Consider the following 20,849-nt stretch of genomic DNA (forward strand, 5'->3'; position numbering starts at 1 on the left):
ACTCATAACTAGTAAATGCAGCACTGAAGGTATATGTATTGCATTCTTTTTGTAAGCATACGGGTAGTATTAAAGAAGCGTTGAAGGATATAATGTACACAATAAAAATATTGTAGCAAGACAAATATTCCTGTCAGCATATCATGAAGTATTAGTGGAAAAACATAATACTAGATACACATCATGCCATGTACAACCAGTTTTGCACTATTAATATGGAATAAAATAAGAGGATGAAATCAGTAAGATATTCAACGATTAGAATGAACAATTCAATATACAAGCAGAGACGTACACATGGAACTTGATAAATCTAAGGATGTGGCAATAAAAGTTAAGAAGTAATCAGCGAAAACAATAAAATCTCCCAAGTTTGATCAACAACAATAAAAAGACTCGAGCTGTTGTGTGTATATGCCTATGCAGCGATAAAAGTCAAACCTGCTGCGTCAGCAAAGTAATAAGAATGTCGAGTAATTTATTGTGTATCTAATATTTCAAAAGTGCCATTTATGGAACCATTCAGAGCAAGGATTTTTGTGTGTTTCAACTTTGAATCATTATGATCATATAATTTCTATTTACTTCAGCTACAGCCTACAATTTACATTTTACGTGTAACATAGTTACGTATGTGATGGATTTATCATTTATGTTCCATGTTTATGTATGTTAACTTCTATTTGATGATGTTATAGTGTGTTTAAGTTATATTCAATAAAGGGTGCATGAAATAAGTTTTAAATTGTTAAAATCTCTAAATTTAAAGGGCTTTTTAAAATTTGCCGATTCATAGCCGATTCATGGGCAATTCACGATTCGATTCAGCCTTGCCTATTCCGATCCGATTCCAATTCTCGTTACTTTGGGGCTGTTTAGGGTTTATGAGCAAAAGGAGCAAAAGAAAATTAAAGAAATCAATTAGACACATGCATATTAAAGTCACTTAAGTGACTGGGCATTCAAAAAGTCGCGGGTGCTTTCCAGATGCCCTTGGGTGCTGTCTTGGTCCTTTTGGAAGCATCCTGAGCGCACCCACAGTGGCTGCGCATGCTTCCTGTGTGCACCAGTGCAGCACCCAAAAGCACCAGCGCACCCAAATGAACCAGCACCAGCACTTGGAGATTTTCAGGATGCACCGGTATCTTAGTTTATAATGTATGAGACATTGATTTCTTGGTACATTTTAGGTGCTGGATAGACATTTCCCAGAAAGGACATGGTTGACAGGCAGGAAGGGGTATAATGTAGAAGTAGGTGGTTAACCATTACAAGCATTATAGGGTCATGTAAATTTCTTAAGAGAGTTTATAGCTACTTGGTGAAGTTTAAGAAATCCAGTGCACGAAAGAGTTGCTTATCTCAATAGTTTAAAATAACTAGGGGTACTTACCATTCTTCTTGAAGTTGCTGCAGTATCATGTAAGTGCTTTCCTTTAGTCTCAAAGTTTCGAACCCAATGCATGCATTTGAGTTTATATCAATGTCAATATCAGATTTGGAATTTTTAAAATTTACATGAAAGCAATAACAAGGCACAAAGTTGAAAGAAAGAGCTTTTGGAAAAAAATGATGCATCTTGTTTTATCAACATTTTTGATCACCCTCTTTGATTTATCAATAGGATGAGATTCAAAATGTTGATAAAATCAAGTTAAACAGTTTTTTCCAGATGCTCTTCCATTCAATCTAATGGGTTGTGAAAACCTTATGTACAAAATGGGACATAGTTTTCATGTAGAATGTAGCATACATATCACTAGTCAAGTTTTAAGTATCATGAAAATACCCTGATATTTGAACATGTAATAATTTAATAAATGCTTAGAAATTTCTGACATAAAATTGGAGAAATTAGGATTTAATCAGTGTCCCTGAGGATGCGTCTCTGGCCCAAAAACTCCTGTCCTCGTACCAGAAATGTTTACAGGAGTTGGGGACAGCCTGACCCGTCCCTGTTTTTTGAAAATTCATAGGAAATGTCCCGGAAACCTGGGGATGTTGAGAATTTTTTCTGGGATGGTGGGGGATGCCCAAGATGCCCTTGGGTTAAAGATGGGTTTCCCCAACGAGATAGGTTGCATCAACACTTCAAAAGCCACAATTTTCTTTTATTGAACTCTTCCATTTTTTATTTTGAAGTGGGCCTCTCCTTCCAAGTTTGCCCTGACATGTTTATTATTGTTTGGTCATCAATTCCTGCTATTTGGGGTCATCTGATTAGTATTTGGCAACATTACATTAAGGATAGTGATATTAAGATTGTTGTTACATTCATGCTACATGCTCACAATCTTATAGCAAACTATTTGCAAGGTGTTGAGAAAGTCTGAAAAGTGTATCACAAACCTAGAACACGCTTTTTTGTCATTTTATGGCAATATGTCAGTGCTAGGTTGGTTTTGGGTTGATTTGGATCCTTTGTGGAAGATTTGGTGAATATTTTTGGGTTGTATCAAAGTGTCATCTTGCTGTAGGAAACCTATATCATGATTGGAACTATATAGCAGACCTGTTCGTATTAATATCACTCCATTTACAATGAGCGGGAGGTGTAGTTTTAGGGGTTTAACGGTGTGATCCCAATTGATATAATTCGTGAGTCTGGTCTACAGTTAGAAGAACATTGGGAAATATATACTTAATCCACTACCTGTACCAGCCCTTGATCTACTACCTGTACCTGCAACAGTCAACTTCCAACACAGTTCCTAAGGTTTTTCATATTAATATTTAATAGGAATTTTATTTTATGTATTGACAGTCTGACACTACTTTGCGAATGATTATCTTCCAAAGCAATTGTAATGCCATGCCTATAATTGAAGCCATAAGGTTTAGGTTCAAATTTGAGTTCGGCGATCATAGATGAAGTTCAACAAGGGCAAAAATTTGAGAAAAAATCGACAGATAATTTGTCTTATATACATTTATTTATTTAAAAATATAAGCAATATATTCACAAAATTGTTTAACATTGCTAAATAATTTAACTAAATAGCTCAATACTATTTTAAAATAAAACTATATTATACTAAATATCATGAAATTCAGATGAAGTTTGGCAAGGATAAAAATTCGCAAATGTTTGAATTTCATGGATAAAGTTTGATGAATCCAGTAACTTATAATGTGTACACTGATAATTTATATCAGACTTAAATGGTAGTAGTGTGTTTCAATATGGGAGGTAGCGTATTGTTCTTGTTGCTATTGACAGTGAATTCTGAATTATGTTCTTGGGCGTATATCAATTTTGTGTTCTATTTTTTCAATATTACATATATGTTAACAATGAATTATGAATGCATTTGAGTATTGAGTTTGACTATTGAAATATTTTATGTTAAGGTACTATGATCTTTAAATGGCATGCTTTAACCATGTTTTCCTATGAATGTAATGTATATATGCAAATTTTCCTATATATTTTATTTCCCTCAATGAAATATGAACTATGAATGCATATTGAATATTGAGTTTGACTGTTGAAATGTTTTATTTTAAGGTTCTATGATGTTTAAATGGCATGCTTTATCCATGTTTTCATATGAATGTAATGTATATTTGCAAATTTCCCTCTATTTATTATTTTTTATAGCCATCCCATCACCGCCCCCAGACTTGGCAAAAATTATTGCTGTCGCGGAAACTCGTCCCCTCATCTCCTGCCGTCTGTCCCGGAAACTTGGGGTAAACTGGATTTAATTGCTTATTATATTTTGAAGAAACCTGTTCCTCTTTGGACTTGTAAACTACAAATTGTGAATTCTATCCATAATTAATTCCCTTACTGTTCTTGCTACGCATGACAGGCTTATAACTGTAGATATTAGATACTACTGAATGTGCCATAAAATGTGACAATACTCTTGTGCAGAGCTATTCCATAAGCTGTTTTTGATTTGTTGTTTGTCTAGGTCAGTTTTGCTAGTGTGGATACTGTTGGTATTATCCCTATCCCAATCTATTTCTAATGTAATTGTTTTCTGCTTATGTGGAAGACTAACTTGTTTAAAGTGCTTGTTTAAAGAGTTGAATTATGTGGTTACTTTCTTTTTGACTGTGTATATGATGTAGCTTTGACCACAATTCCTATCGAATTTTGAGACTAAATTTACCAGAAAAGACAGCTAAAGTTTTTTCATGTTTTGCATTTTTCTTCTCATAACCCTTGTTTTTTTGTTGAATTTAATCAGAAAACAAGGCTCTCCAAGAGAGTCATTGTCAGGATCGGTTATTGATTACAAGGACAATTATAGAAAAAAATCAAAACAGTGTAGCTGCAAAAGTTCCAGCTGCTTGAAATTGTAAGGGCTTTCTCTGTTTGATGTTTATTTGGTTATAACTTTTTAATATAATCTATGATAACCCCACTGCGTTTTTTGTAATATATTACAAAGGGGATATATTTAAAGTAGCCCATTGTGCATGTTTTTAAAAAAAAAGTTCTCTAGCAAAGTTTTTAATGTAACTGGTAGCACTGGCATGACATGCCTATCAACCCCACATACATCACTTTTGACCTAGAGCCATGAACTGGTGAGGCAACAAACGGGGGACCTCATCCCTGTTTAACAAAGCTGAGGCTCAAACCTGCGAGCACATTGGATCAGCAGAGGCACAAGCTCACAATCACAATGGTCCACTGGGACTTTGAACCACACAACAATTCCACCACCACTTAACCTACCCACTAACTGGTGAACCCCAGTAGCCTATTATTCATCTTACTGTTGTTAGAGTTTAAAGATATTCAATAACCACAGTTGGTTTCCATATCAAATTATCTCCATAAATAAGCAAGCTATTTTCTAACTAACTCAATGTTCACTTTGAAATTGTCAATGTCAACTTGTTTAGAAAAGTATTTTAGAAATTGTTTTACTTCAGGACAGTGTTATGAATCTGGTCAGGAAACATAACTTACTATCATTAGATTGGTAGCCTACAGTTAGCCAACTGGTTTGTAGCCATGTCAGTGGCTGACATAGCTGGTTGAAGTGCCTGGGTTTTGAGGGGCAAGGAAGTCTGATAAATTTGCTGCAGCCGTGAGAAGTAACCTCTCCATGCCCAGTAAAGGTACATCCCCTGCATATAGTAGGATGGAGGTAATAGAGTACTCTGCTTCTGTTCTTTTGTCGAGGTTACGGACATGGGGTGGTAAAGTTCCAGTGCATCAATAAATTAATAGAAAAATTTTGGAGAAAAATGCCTACACAAGAACTTAACAAGAATTTTTTTTTAAAGCTAATAGGGAGACTGAGTATACCAATGTTAATCTTTGAACAATCTTGAGGAATTGGCCTTAGGGCCATCGGCAGTAGCATAAATTATTGCACATGTCCAAAGATATACTAATGTCAAAGGTTTTGCAGTCCATGATGCCTGACCATGGAGTGAAATCCCCAAGATACCAAGGTGGTGTGCCCTTTGGGTGGTTACTTCCTACATATACCATAAACAGCTGATTTGAGATCTGAATCCTATTCAGGATCCGAATCCGATTCGGGCATGCGAATCAGATCTGTGTACTCGTGGAAAAAAAATTCCTATTATGATTCATAAGAATTCATGCATGCATGTGTGTTTGTATATGTATTATATATACAAAATAATAAGAGAAATATACAATGAGAGAGCAAAATAGGGGTGAAATGTATATGGATGTTGAATAAAAGGGTCGTTTTAGGGTTAGAAGGCAAAAATATATTAAAAAAAGTCATATTAATAAGTTGGACCCACTTAAAACCTTGGCCTGCCTGTGGATCCTCGAGGATTCGCGCCAGATTTGGGCGGGATCCTTGTTTTACACACTGAATTGGTCTGGATTCGTGGGCCTGTGAATCTGGACGAATCCACTATGTAAAACAAGGATCCTGCCCGGATTGGCACAAATCTGAATCCGGATTGGACCTGGACCCGAATCCAGCCTCTCGGGCATGCATCCAGTAGCTAGGCACTTAAGCAATGTTCTTGTGTTTGACTTTGAGTACAAGCTGTAAATTTGCTTTGTTAACATGCCACCCTATAGAGGCTGGCAGTTGCATACCAAAAAAGCAATTAACAAATTGCCTTTGTTTCAACAAACTGAAACAACTATTTGGCTTAAGTACCGCCATTGCTAAACGATACAATTTCAAGTTTATCACAATATTTGACAATTAGGATCTTCAATGGAGTGTTACATCATGTTGGCAAGATGCCATTTTAGAACAATATTAAACACAGGCATCCTCGTGATCGATCAACTGAGAACAATAATGATGGTGATGGAGTGCAATATGCTTGGTTCTAGCATGCTAGACTGGGTCCTTCATCATATTGTGGTCGCATAAGAGTTAGGTTAAGTTGAAGATGGATCAATTCCTCTGTAACTAAATTGCCTCATAACTTGTGTTGATGGCTGCCTTGTTTTTTGTTCCAGTGCGATAAGACAATTGTATGCTGTAACCTGTTGTGCCGAGAACTTCCTCTTTAACCAAAAATAAAAACTTATCTAGTGATGATTTGCACATATCAATTGGAGTCAATATGCATGGAATCTGCAATGTCGACATAGAATGTTAAAGATCAGACTTCCTTTAATAGATGGAACATGTTTTGCAGCTTGTTGATGCTCTTGTTTGGGAGAGACAACTTTATAAAGTCAAAGTAATTTCATAGAGAGAAAAAGCTGATGAAAATGAGAGCTTACGCCATAAATTTGGGAATTTAGTCTTTTATTTTTTAATTTCCAGGTTGCCGATTAACTGCCTCTGCATTTATGCCGTTTAAACTTGTTGAGGATTAATTATTTCAAACTCTCTGTAAATATTTACATAGACATTGTATTAAGAGGACAAAAATCATGACATACATGTTTTTGTGTTGCACTTTAAACCTAGGATGCCAGTTCGGGTTTGGTTGCAAGTTTGGGTATGAAGGGCTGGTTCTCTGGTATGGCCAAATTTTGAGAGGGGGTTTGGGTATTAGTACAAAAACATGTAAAAATCATACATATATATATGAAGCCTAGAAGTATGAGTTAAGATTAGAATGTCACATAGTATCATAAAAACATTTAAACAACAAAAATACCATAAACTTGTAACCATAGCATCATTAATCGTGATCATACCATCATAGCATCATATACTTTGAGCTCAACACCAAAGATTCAAAACATTAAAATGAAATAATAACATCAAGTTAAAGCTCAACTAATGGATTAAGAATGTATTAATATTCTTCTCCTTCTTCTTCATTGACATTAGTTGACTCAGCAATAGTGCTAAGGTCAATTGGATCAGCTGCAGCAATAATAGTATTGGCGTCAAAATCTTCAAATTCATCAAGTGCAAGCAGAGAAGTGGAAGCATCTAAGTCCACAAGCTCTCCATTTGTATCCCACCTCTTCGTCTCCCTTCATTGTCTTCACACACTACAAACGAGAATGCGAAGTCAACATAAGCCGTTCAGATCTTTATAAAATTTGCAACAAAAATGACTTAAAACATGTCCACAAGTCCCAGTTCAACCTCAAGGTCACTGGTCTGCCCATGTACGAATGGCTGGCCTGCTGGTTCAAACTGGGTGGCATAACTTCAAACCATGCCTGGACCAGCAGTCAAACTGTAGCAGGACCAGGAACCAGTTCGAACTTTGCCTGGTCCGGCAGCCAATATAGGTGAACTGGACATCCTAGCTTTAAACTGCAGCATTCTTTTATTTCATAAAAGTGCTGATATTTATGCAGGTAACCACATATAGGTGTATAGCTTTGTAATAGTTAGAAATTCATTTTGTAGATTAGTTCAAAATTCAGATCAACATACAAAATGACAGTGATTTTTTTTATGACAGCCATAGACTCTTTATTTGACAGTCATTGTCCATGTTAAATTTGCTGTGTGGTACCAATACAAGAAAATAAACCATAAAACACTATCTTTAACTTTAAGCAATGGCCAATGAATGCTTATTAGTTTCAGCTGCAAACATCCGTACTACTGATTGTATGTTATAGATAAAGACAGATGGCAGCTGGTTGATCTATGATTTATAAGTAATCAGTTTATTGGTTTTAAAATACCCATAGCAAGAATAAGACTCAAGAGCAAAGGCATGCTGAGATCTTCCATCTGAAAAGTGTAGCTGTTGATGTGTGTTTTGTGACACTTGGCAACACAGAATAAACTATCAACTATTCTATCCTCTCTTGAGCAGGGAAACCTCAAATGTTAAACAATGCAATCAATAAGGCAACTACAATGTTTACAATGTGAACCATGCGACTCTATGATGGACAGACATAGTGAATGATGTGATTTTGCTAGTTCTCACAAAGGGACTTACACAATTGTTCCTGAATTTTATCAACTCTTTTCCCTCAACCGACAAATGATTTTGCACAAAGTAGCTGGAACTTGAACATCTCATATAGCAATTTGAGTGATGCTTTCTTCCTTATCTAATTTAAACTCATCAGACATTTCATTCAATGAATCCACAATATCCATTTGATCTCAACAAAGACATTTCTTCCTAGAGGAGTAGATGATTACATTTCATTCAATGCATTCACCTATCCACTTGTTGATGTGTTAGGTTCAATGAATCCAGACATGCTGACCTTGAATTATTTAATTAGTTGGAGATAAGTAGGCACCACCTCAGCTTGCATATCTTGTATACTTTGATCCTTCATCACAAAGAAGTCCTTTGTATCTCATTTGGATGAACTTCTAACTTAGATTAACTCTCCTGAAACTATATACTTCTTGAGAATTTCATCATCCTTGGAATTCCTTGTCATCTTATTGAATGTACACTTATATATTGGATGTTTTCTTCCATTTTGTGTTGTTACATCCTTCATGTTGATCTTGCATTTCCAAGGGAAATTCAAGGTTTCTGTAGCATTCTTCATTTGTAGAGCAATCCGTTATCTTGTATGTCTTAATCTTGAATTCTTTTTGGAAGTGGGAATCTTTTCTTTCCTCACGCTTGTTGAATCCTGCCTTGCATCTTTTTTTTTAATGGCGGTCCTCCATGAAATATTTGTAGCTACCTGATATAGGAGCACAAGCCTTACAGCTGAGCCTCTTCAGCTAAGAGCCAAGGACTAAGGAGTATCCATTTGCCCAATTCCCCTGAGGCACAATCCCAGCCTCATCCCTTTTCAATGTCAGAGCCGCACACTCAGTGTGACTTGATCCCTGTGGGCTCTTTAAGAACCTTTCAACTTCACTAATACACCAAGGGCCCATTGCGCTCCCCTGCATTTTGAGCTATCCTATATCCATCTCCTTGCATGAGTTGATATAGATCCTCCCTTTCTCTTGCAAACAAAAAGAGAATACCCTGAGTCAAAGTTACAAATGCAAATTAGAATGCAAAAGACTTTTGAAGAACTCAAAAAATATATTCTACGACAAAAGAAAAGGCTCTTGACTTGAAATCAACAAACGATGGATTGGAATTTTGATTTTGAAGTAAATTTGCATCTTAGGATTTGGAATTTGGAAATGAAATTCCCTTTCCATCCTTGACAATCTGGAACATTTGACTTGAGTACCTCTTGCAACATAAATCTGAAATGTCTAATTTTATGATGAAATTTGATTTAATTCTGGTCGAAATTCACACTTAATGTAATTTCACACTTCTTGCCAGGAAGCAATTTGCTCTTTGATCTGATCTTATTTTGCACTTAATTGGGATATAAATTATCTTCTTCCTTATAAATTCACACCTCTTGATTGGAAGCTTATCTTAATTATGAACTGATTTTCAGGAATTTGCCTTGAAATCTGATTTGAATTGCTTTTTATCTCATTTTTCTTAAGTGAAATAGTCTTCATATCTGATAGAATTCACACTTATGCTCTTAATCCATCCTTTGGCTGGTCTTATTCACACTCAAATGGTTTTAATTCATATTTGAATGGGTGGAAAATATGTTACTCAATCCTTCATATATGATGCTTCTTTTGGAATTGCAATTTCATTGATGAAGCTGACATTAATGTGTATTTCAAAACTTGCAATATTTCCAATTTGAAGTTGTCTCAACTCTTTATAGGCAGAAACTTGACCTTTAGCTGGAATATTTGGGTGGAAATTTGACCTTAAGCTGGACTCTTGAGCGGAATTTCACCTTTCAGCTAGAGTCTTTGGCGGAATTTCATCTTTCAGCTGGACTCTTAGGAGGTATTTCACCTTTCAGCTGGAATTCCCTTTTTAAATAAGGATTTTATTTTTAACTTTAAAATTCTACATTTCAACTATGGATTTTTAGAAATTCCTTATCTCACTTAAGGATTTCTGGAAATTCCTTAGCTCACCCAAGGATTTTTTTATTGAATTGCTTAGCTCACTAAATGGTCAAAAGTGAAAATGTGCCTTTGAGTTGGATTTTCATTTCTTTTAGCTTTATTTTCTTTTATTTGAGCCAGAATTTTGATGAAAAGTTGATTTTTAGCTCGACTATGAAGATTTTGAGCTGGATTTTCTATCTCAAACAAGTATCTTTGCTTCCCCGCTAAGAAATTTCTTATTTTCTCTAAGGATATTTTCATTTCTAGTTGCAATTCCCCTTTTTAAAATCCCCTTTTTCATACTTAAAACATGGATTTTTAGAGTTCTATTTATTTTTCACCTTTTCAGCTCGGAATTTCTCAACTTTCATTCTTAATTTTTTTCCACATATCGAATTATAACTTTTCTACATTGCAATTTCATATGTTTCACTTTTGACACCTTTTCTTGACAACATATTGCAACTTTTACACAGTGAAATTTTCATGATTTTACCCCAAAATTCCAATCTTGACGTTCATTTGTAATCGTGACAAAACAAAATCGTTTTTATCCTAAGGCTAGAGGCAGTGGAATCATTGCCAAACCTACAAAAAAAACACCAAACTAAAGCTAACTAGCAACAAAAAAGGGGGTCCCTAGTTGTAGGGGGAGTGTTGACAACACAACAATAGCTGTTGGGAATTCCTTGATTTACTTGTAGTTGTGTCAAAGAAATTTATAGATGATGATGCCCAAGTTTTCCGCACCTAAGGCAATAATGATGATGATGGAAAGGTGAACAATTTATGCAATAGCATCTTGGAGAAGAAGAATGACAAAGGTAACTTTTTGTGTTTTTAGAGAATTTTAGACATGGTGGGATTGCTCTTGACAACTAACCTCCGACCCCTAGCCTTGCTTGCGTTGGCTAGCCACCCATGGCTGCCACACTAGCTCGTGCTGATCTGGTTGTCTATTGTCCTTCCATGTTTTCTTTTGCTTTCCCCTTGTGTTATTTGGTTTCTGTTTGCCTCTTGCTTTGTTTTCGTGTTGTACTTCATTGCCTGTTGGTCTTTGTTTGCTTGCTTCTTTCGTCCTTTTGCTCTGTATGTTGTTTCTCCTCGTTGCAGCTGCTTCATCACGTGTTTTCCCTATTGCGCGTTGAACTTAGTTGTGCGTTGTCTCTCTGTTGTTGTTGCTTCATGCTTTATCATTTCTTAGCTGCTTCCTTTCCTCGTTGACCTACTGCTTCTGCATTCATTTTTCTCTGTGCGTCAGAGCTGTTGCATTTTTTTGGTGGTTTGGTTTCTTGTTTGTTCGTTCTTTCCCATCTTGTTTGGTTGGGTTGTGGCTCGCTCTCAGCTCATAGGTCTCTGAGACACATTTTGACACGCGCTCCCTGGGTTGGCTTGTTGTCAATGCATGCAGGTTGGAGGCTTCTTTCATTGCCAATGTTTCGCTTCAATCTGCACAAGCTTGGCATCTATTGATGCTTGTTATGCTTGTAATAATCATTGCGTTTTATGGATTCACAAGGTAAGTCAAGTGGAGTGCTTATCTCTTGAAGTCAACGAGCTACACAAATCATAGAGGGAATTTCTGGAAGTTCTGGGGGAACTAAAAAGAGCTTAATGAGAAGCAAAAGCATAACTCACTTAAAATTTATTTGGACAAGATTTCCACACGAGTTAATGCAACTACTAATGTGAGTCTTGTACTGGCCTATTGTCGTGCATGTTCTCTTGTTGGTCTATGGCCACATTGCTAGTGTTTTGCTGATACTACTTCTCTGCAACCTTGCAACATTACCATTGTTGTTTGAATCATGGACCCCCACCCACTCCAGTCACTTATCATAGGATAGTCCATCACATGGCAAAATTAGAGACCGAAAATGCAACTTTGAAAGTCACTGTCCTCTCTTTATCCACCACGGGCACAACTTTGAAATCTCAATTAGTTGGCTTCTCTTCCACTCTAGATTGTGCATCGGCTAATCTTAGGGAGTTAGTTGACTCCAACAAGGAATAGCTGCAGGAAATTGCCCGTGGCTATACAGCCACGAAAATGCACTTCTTTTTCATTGCTTTTTCTAACTTTTTAAAAAATTAACTAAGTCCTCTCCTTCGTATGGAAGTGCATTTTTGTGGCTATATAGACGTTGCCCAAGAAATTAAAGACCAGTGGGCAAAACTTGTCTGTAATCAATCCATCCTTGCTTTTGAAACACAACTGAAATCTTTGGGCTTCGGTTTGCAACAATCTCGACTCTACACCACTTTCGGGGGTTGAGAAACTTGTCCAAGCTAAACTAGTCAATGAGCATGTTAGATGAGCTCGCAAACTCAATTTATGAGTTCGGGGCCTTTTTCTCTCCTCTAAGCCTCTCCCAACAAGGTATTCCTTCCTAGCTATCAATTGGGTATCACAAATGTCACGCTCGATAGAGCGTGGATAGGACACACTGATACTCTTTCCTTAGGTTTCTTACACTTGCCGAGCATTTGGGTTCTCAGAGTGAGGAGGAAGCTTTTTCCTCTTCCAACTAAGATATACCTTGACGAGGATCTTACTAGGTCATAGGTTTCAGCGCTGAATCATTTGCGGGGTCTAGTTGCTGAGGTGAAACAGGTCGGTACGTGGGTTGTTATCAAGAACCTCATAGCCGTCATTCATGATTCTTCTCTCAGTTGGGAGTCGAGAACCTCCATGACCAAATGATGCCTGCGTGACTTTTGGACAAGTAGGACACACCTTGCGGTTCCCTATCTGTCCACTGCTAGAATGGTAATGATACTTTATGGTCCTTGCTCGGTCTCTTTTAGGACGCCATTGGTTTTGCTAACATTGTCTTGGTTATCAAGACTCATGAGAGTCCTGTCCACCCACTTCCTAGTATCCTAGGTTTCTAGTGGTTGTCTACTTAAAGAGATGAGGTCAGGTTCTCGAGTGGGGTCAAGGGGTTTGGTGGGGGTGCTCATCTCGTTAGGGACCACCTTATATGCACAACTATTATATGCTCTTACAACTTCACTAGAATCCCGTGGATCCATCTTAAGATGGAGGACTCTTCCACTAGTGACATCTTCATGACAGTTTGCTATTTTCTGTTGACCACCTCACCTAATGCTATCCATTGTCTTGAGGAGGGGAACCCCTATATTGACTTGTAGGACTATATCAATAGGTTTTTTTGCTATGGGCAACATCATTTTTTAGGGGATTTCAATTCCAGGACCAAATATTTACAAACCCCCTCCATGATCGGGTGATTGATTCAGGGTGCACTACGGAGTCAAACCCACTCCATGGTTTTCAACGCATCTCCGATGATAGGAATGGGACTTTGACTCATTACAACCGCCACTTACTATAGCTATGTGAGTCTTATGACTTGGTGATTTTTAACAAGCTTGCTTGTTTTCCTGTTTTGCTAGCCCATTGCGGTGGTGCGAGTGTGGTGGACTATGCCCTTTCTTGTGCCTCTTTCATCCCCTTTATTAGGTGCTTCTCCATCTCTCGTCTCCCCTTTAACGACCACTCCCTTCTCAGCCTTACCATTAGCACCTCCCCCCGCCGTCGCCATTCCCCTCCCCTACCCTTCTATGTTTCGCTTCCCTTTGCATTGTTTTCTCCTTTGTTGATGGTGATCGTGGCTTTTTCACCTCCCACCTTAGATAGTCTCTTCAATAGTAGCTCTTCACTAACACCTCGTGCTCCTTTGACATGTTTGACCCCCTTGCCACGACCATCTAGGAGTTCGTCATTTGCTCCCTCCCCCACTACTTCGCCTCCTCTCGCACTCCCATTGCTCACATTCCTTCCCTTAGAACCAGTGGTTCGATGACGACTGTGAAACTTTCCACCACATGGTCTGCATTGTTTTCTCCTCCCATGCCCCTTCATTTTCCCAACTGAGGCTCTCCTATTGCCGCCTTCTTCATTGTAAGAAGTGCTCATTCTACCTCTCGTAGTGCAAGTCCCTCTGCGCCTCTCTCTTGTTGTCCCCTAGCTCTTTAGGTGCACCCTTTTTCTCTGCCACCCCCCACCTACTCCATCCTAGATCTTTGTGAGCTTGCCTCTCACACCTCCACCCCTTACAACATCCTTGGCTAGCCTCCCATCCTCCTCACCCCCACTTTCCGATTGTCGTCTCTTCACCTTCACCAACATTTGTGAGGCCGTTAGATCCATGTGCAGTAGCAGAGCAATGCATGAGGAAGGGTTCCAGGCAGAACTCTTTAAGATGAGTATTTCGGCCTTGGTTCTTTCTTCGTCGTGCTTTTTAATATAGTTGTTTGTACTAGTTTTCCCTCTTGGTCATGATACATCATCCATCCAATCCACAAAGTTGGGCTGGCCTTGGATCCCAATAACTACATGACCTTCATGGTCGGTCACACTTTTGCCAAACTTTACATTCTTGTTCTTCATACTATTCTCTCCAGGGAGCTTAATAGACGACATTGTCGAGCTAGAGGCTAGGCTGGTTTGAGGACAAACTTCCAAACTATGGACCACATTTTGACTCTTCAGGCTATCATTGAGGAGGCTAGACACTGCTTGGCAAAGGTGTACTGTTGCTTTGTGGACTTGCGCAAAGCCTTTGACTTTGTTCCTCGGGTGGCCTTATTTCAGAGGCTTCGTAATATTGGGATTCCTGAGATTCTTGTGACTGCTATTATGAGACTTTATGAGTGTGTTGTTGGCCAGTTTAGGACCCCTTAGGGATTCTTTGAACCTATTCAAAGCACTATAGAGGTGAAGAAGGGTTGCTCGCTTTCCCCATTTTATTCGACATCTACATTGACGAGCTCAAGGCTTTCCTCAGGGGCTTATCGCTACCCGATGACGATTATTATATGTTCCAAGTTTTGATTTCCATCCTTCTTTTTGCTGATGACGTGGTCCTTTTGGCCTCCTATTATGAAGGTCTACACTACCCTTTGGATGGTCTTGCTTCCTTTTGTGACTTGAGACAACTTACTGTTAACTTGGCTAAGACCTTGGTAATGGTCTTCAATTTTTTGAAGACCTCTCATCTGCACTTCTTTTAGCGCAAGTAGATTGATATTTCATCTACCTAAACTTTGGACCCTCTTTTAGTATGAGGTCGACCATGCAGCCCTACTGTTTGAACAAGGGCTTGGGCTCCTTTGCTTTGCTTGAGCAATAATGTTTTTGACACCATTTTCAAGACATCAAGTCCAAGATGTCCCTTATCAGACTGACTGTTCTCTATGATTTTGTGGTGTGGGGCCCCTCCCTTCTTGCTTTCGACTAGATGCTTGTTGAGCGTGTTTAGACCCCCCTCCTTTGGTGCATCATTAGGTGCCATTGGACTACCCCCACTAGGATCATTTTGGCTGAGTTTGGTGCTCATCCCTTCATGCTCTAGACCATCTTTGACCTATGTTTCTTCCACAAGCTTCGTGGTTTTGCTGATTCTCTTGATTTTTGGGACAAATATCTTACTTGACGTATTGTTCCTCAAAGGCGATCACGGTAGCCTACCCTACTAGTTAGGTTGCTTGTTATGCTCAAGCTTTGACTCTTCTTGATTCTATCAACATTGAGATTGATTGTCTCCCAACGTTCCAATAGTCGATGGATGCCCCAACTTATCTCCTCCCTACACAATTAAAGTTGAATAAACACATTCAAATGGACATCTACAAATGCTATATCCACACAACATGGATCAATCACTTAGGGGGTCTTCGTTCTAGGATGGCTTTCTATGCTAAGCACTATATTGACCTTCAGGATGGGGTCATTGTACGTCCTACCTCTTTAGAGACTGCTAGTCCTCAAATATACCAACCAACGGTGTTTGGCAATTTACATCTATGAATGAGGCCACACGTCTCCGTGATCACACTTTGTAACTTCAGTTTCCCTCGGTTCATGGTTCTGATCAGCTCATCACTTCCTTCTTTGTTGGTTGCCCCCACCAGAGGCACCCAAGTGTTAACTTGGCCAGTCTACTCCTGTTCATCCTACATTTGTGAGACCTCGCAAAGATCATATGCATAGATGACAACCCTCCACCCCTAGGGGTACTTGGAGATAGTCTTGGATCCCCTCTCGCCCCAGTGGTTATCCTTTAGTTTTGGGTTACTTCCGGTTGGTGGATTGACTTTTGCTGGCTTTTCTTTTCTGTCCTCTACTACTCTGAGTGGTTCCTCTCTGCATTCTTTTACTCTTTGGCTTTAGTTGTTTGTTAGTTCTTCCCCAAACACCATTTGGTCTCCTCTTTTCTGCTCTATTTCTGTTGTAACTTTCAGTCCCTTAGACCCTTTTGGTGGTCTCTTGTTGAACATTAATAATTCATCCTTATCCTTATCATTATTTATCCTTATCTACTTCTGCTGAGACCCTCCTAACATCTGCAAAATATTAATGACCAAGAAGCCATGGTATAGGGTTAACAAAGGTATTACTACTTGTAGCCAGAGACACCAAGATGAAATTGAAACCAGGATTTTGTGGAAAACCACCAAACCCTTTTTGCAGATGACCACTACTCCCCAAAACAAATTGCAAAAAGACATGGTTTTTTATTTTTTTATTTAAGGAGGAAAATCAGAAAAAACCACACAATTTTTGAGGTGGAAAATTGATCAAAATTAGACAACAGAGTCCGAGACGTATCAACATACAAAGCATTGTTTTTGAGGAAAAATGATAAAACTAAACATATAATTTTTGAGGAAAAAACTATAAACCCAACAGATAATTTAAGGAAAACTTATAAAAACTCATTAGAAAAAACTTCATTCAACAAATTATGATACTTTGCATGGTAAAATAGCACATGCAACTCACAAAAAACACTTGCAAGCAACATGCAAGCACATGCAATCTTTGAAAATCAGTGACTTTTGCTCAAACCAAGAAATCGTGCGATCAAAACTCTCAACTAGGTTCATGTTTTTTAGCAAAAATCTTCAAAGATGAACCACAATTTTTCACAAATACCTCCGACAATTTTTAATTAAAAAAAACCGAAAAAACAATTTTCTGGGAAAAAATTCATATCAGAAGAGGCTTGGATTTTTCTTAAAAAAATTGCCAAATTTTATGAAACCCCATTGACCTGCTTTGATACCATGTTATGGTAATTTGATGTTTAAAAAGAGGAGATGAAAACTCCTTTATAGATTTAGAAAGATGATGTTTATGTTATAAAATAATTTTGAACTAAAGGCAAAAATAGAAACTACCTAATAAAATGAAGACTAACTAATAAGACTATTAAGAAAACATTACAATATTATAATAGGTTGCTTCTCAATGTGTATGGTTTTGCATGGGTAAAAGCTCTGAAATCTCTCAAATGTCCCTGCAAATCGCAAAAAAAGTGCTACGAAATTGGATATTTGATTTGTTGCAGAATTTATCATAAGAAAATCATGATTATGTCAGTAGAAATAGATAAAAATACCATATTTTATGACCTAATGGAAAATCATTTATTCTAGATGGGAAAATATGATTTCAGATCTAATTGTGATTTTTTCCTGAAAATCGCTATTTCGAATGAAAGGAAACTACCACTGAGTCGACAATACATTGATTTATTGATTGGTGGGGACATAGTGTAAGATTTTCTATTAAACTAAGTTATCCTAAGCATTTTCCAAAGATGCTTTGGCACGCTTAAATTGCAAAACAGAAATAAAATGATCAAAGTTGCCAAAATTCTAACCTAAACAATAATGGACATCAAATTTCACCTAGTCGATATTATTAACCCCACTTATATTATGCTAATTGGTAAATTAATGAATTAAATGAATGATCAAACAATCATTTATAGAGATACAAAGGCAACCTCGTAAATAGAAAGTATCTTATATTTACAAGTTACCTTATTGACCATTAAATAAGGCATGATAAAGATATTATTCTAATTGTGGAATAAACTCAGTGATCAAGCACTCTAGTTCAAATGTCATATTGCTTCTGTAAATGGTTTTAGATGTGCCTGGTAATATTTGCAAGCACAGGTCTGGAGCATATTATGGGTTGGTTTCTTATTGGTTACAGGAGTCCTGGACAGTGGGTGAGGTGGTTGGAGGAGTTTTTCTATTTGATCTTTGTCTGAGAGCTAATGCAAATAAATTTCTGAAAGTTGATCTTTGTGTGAAGTATATGTTTACTAAGTGGCGTGAATGGTCTTCATGCTGGCATACGAGACAAAGCACCTGTTGAACCAACTTTTTGTTTGGAAGCTTTCATCATGGAAAGAAACAAAAGTCATCACTAAGAATAATCTTTGAACATGCAGAGAATGTTCAGGTGCATTGGACTATATTTGGAATATCTTTCTTCATTTGCAGGAGCCTTCAGTATTGTCACTGGAAATAGAATTTTCTACGAACTATACTGGTAACGGCAGTTATGACTGCAATTTGATTAGATCAAATGTTTTGTGTGTGAAAAATGACTAGTGGGTTATGGCAACAGTATTGACTGGGCAGTAAGAAAAATATATATGGTCTAAGGTGCACTATAATAAAAAGAAAGTAATTCATATACATATGCGTGCGACAGAGAAAAAGTGTGTGAGGAATTTTTGATGAGAGAAGTGAAGAAGGATTGAAAACTGATTGCTGTAAGTGTTTTGAAAGCTCAACAGGTTTATTGAAGTCATCAAACCCAAGGACAAAAACAGGAGATATTAGTGTGTGCTCAAGAGAATGGAAGGGGCATCACAGTTTGTTCTTGTCATTTGAAAGTATTCTACTTAAATTGAAATTCAATTGCCAGAGATAATACAGATATAGGAGCACTTAAAATACACTTATTGCTGGACCATGTTTGAATCACTGTTTGCTGCAGCTTCTGCTACCCATCTACATTTTATTTGTGTGAAGAAAGCGTAAATAGATAGAGTCATTTAGCTGAGTCATGGATCTTTATAAACTGGTGGTTGCAGCCACATAATGATTATGAGTTGGAGCTCATAGATATATTGGTTGGTGCCTTGAGTGTTTGGTGGAGTGGTCTGACTTGGAGCTCAGTTATTGTACTTGGGTTGCAACCCATTTTGCTTAATAGTGATCCGTGGTTTTTTACCCAAAAAAGGTTTTCCGCGTGACAAAAACTTCTATGTTTTTGGTTGACTTGTAGTATTCAAACTTGTGCACCAAACTTTATCAGCAAGATCGTTGGAAACAACTGTTTGGTAGCAGTGCACCTTTGTCCTCCTTAGAACAATCCTTCACAGCTAAATCCTTTCACTTGGATAAGCACAAATCTCAATCCTCTTGGCAAAAAGGCTTTATCAAGTCTCAAGATAGCTCAACTACTGCCACAAATTTGGTCATTTGATAAAGAACTGTCAGAATTGACTTTCTTATAAACAATAAAAGCAGGGAGGATCTCAACCTTAGGCCAATATTGCAGAATTCTCAAGGAAGACACACCCCCATAGGCATTTGAAGGAGACTCCAAACTGAGCCATGGTGTGCTAATAATTTATTAGAGCATTGTAGAGATGGGTAAAGTTGGGGTACTGATTCAAGGAAAGCTTCTCCCTTAATAATGGCTGCAAGTTTCTGATGATATCCTGTAAAGGCATAAGGATTAGTGGACATGGATTAGTAGCTTGAGATGAAGTTGGACACCTTCTCATTTAACTTTTTCCTATAATGCACAAGGTTAGTGACAGTGACCTTGTTGATATGTGCTTCTAACTGGTCAAATGTTTGAATAGAATCATCCATAAGAGACTATGCCATCCCATCGTGGTTTCCTTGAGGGAGTGGGAGAATAGCTTGAGCAAAACATAATCTAGCTTGTGATAATTGCTGCATAGAGTAAGAAAGGAATTGATGTGGGGATGAGGATTCCAATCATTGTTATGCTAGTCAAACTTCAGAAACTCAGCACCCTATGGTAGCGGAGTGTTGAGGATTTGCATAGAGAGTGGATTGCAGCTATAGTATGGCACAAGAGAGCTTTGGTCACAATGGAAAAATTTGCTAGTTGTCATTGCAATTGACCCATATTTTTTGCAATATGGTTTTGATAATAGGATTGCGAGGCAAATTACCTATGCCTCCTTAAGTAGAAAAGGACTCACCAACATTGACCCCGGCACCGATACTAGTAATAGCACCATGACCAGCAGTAGCTCTAGCAACACTACCACCATCGACGCTAGCTCCGGTGCTAAGGGGGTATGTTATACCTCAAGGTAACCTTGTCCAATGTGATGCTAGGCACAGTACCGCCGATAGGGGATCAATGGTAGGAATTAGCTCTACCAAGTACATAGAGATCCCAAACATAGCAACATCGATCTAGGAACCAATAGCATCAGATTGGGTGTCCTTGGGGGTTAGATGGAGTGAGAGATACATGAGTACGCATTATCCAACTCTAAATGTCATTAGCACTTTGAGGCCTTTCTTATCTGAAATTGGTATCTCTCCTAGGTTGTCGATGGTAGATCTAGCCTTGGAGTGGATACATTCCTTGATGAGACACCCTTCAAAATTTCCCAAGTTCTCCTTGAGAGATCCTTTCACCATTAAAGGAGAATTCATTCCAAG

At 37.9% G+C, this 20,849-nt stretch overlaps 1 protein-coding gene across 3 annotated transcripts in view; it reads left to right on the plus strand.

Moving 5' to 3' along the window:
• Positions 1-20,849, plus strand: part of LOC149575318 (protein tesmin/TSO1-like CXC 5) — a 31,488-nt gene that overhangs the window by 5,084 nt on the left and 5,555 nt on the right. Inside the window, exons 3-4 of one of the 3 annotated variants that reach the window (XM_089815090.1) lie at positions 4,200-4,310; positions 10,067-10,194. The exons of 1 other annotated variant lie outside the window; for it this stretch is intronic. The gene's annotated coding sequence lies outside the window, so the exon portion shown is untranslated. The remainder of the gene's footprint in view (positions 1-4,199; positions 4,311-10,066; positions 10,195-20,849) is intronic. One more of the 3 variants, XM_089815089.1, reaches the window with a different exon arrangement.

This window comes from Cupressus sempervirens, chromosome 2 (genome assembly GCF_028749045.1).
Source record: "Cupressus sempervirens isolate cs-2001-9-10 chromosome 2, ASM2874904v1, whole genome shotgun sequence".
In the NCBI taxonomy this organism is placed as follows: Eukaryota; Viridiplantae; Streptophyta; class Pinopsida; order Cupressales; family Cupressaceae; genus Cupressus; species Cupressus sempervirens.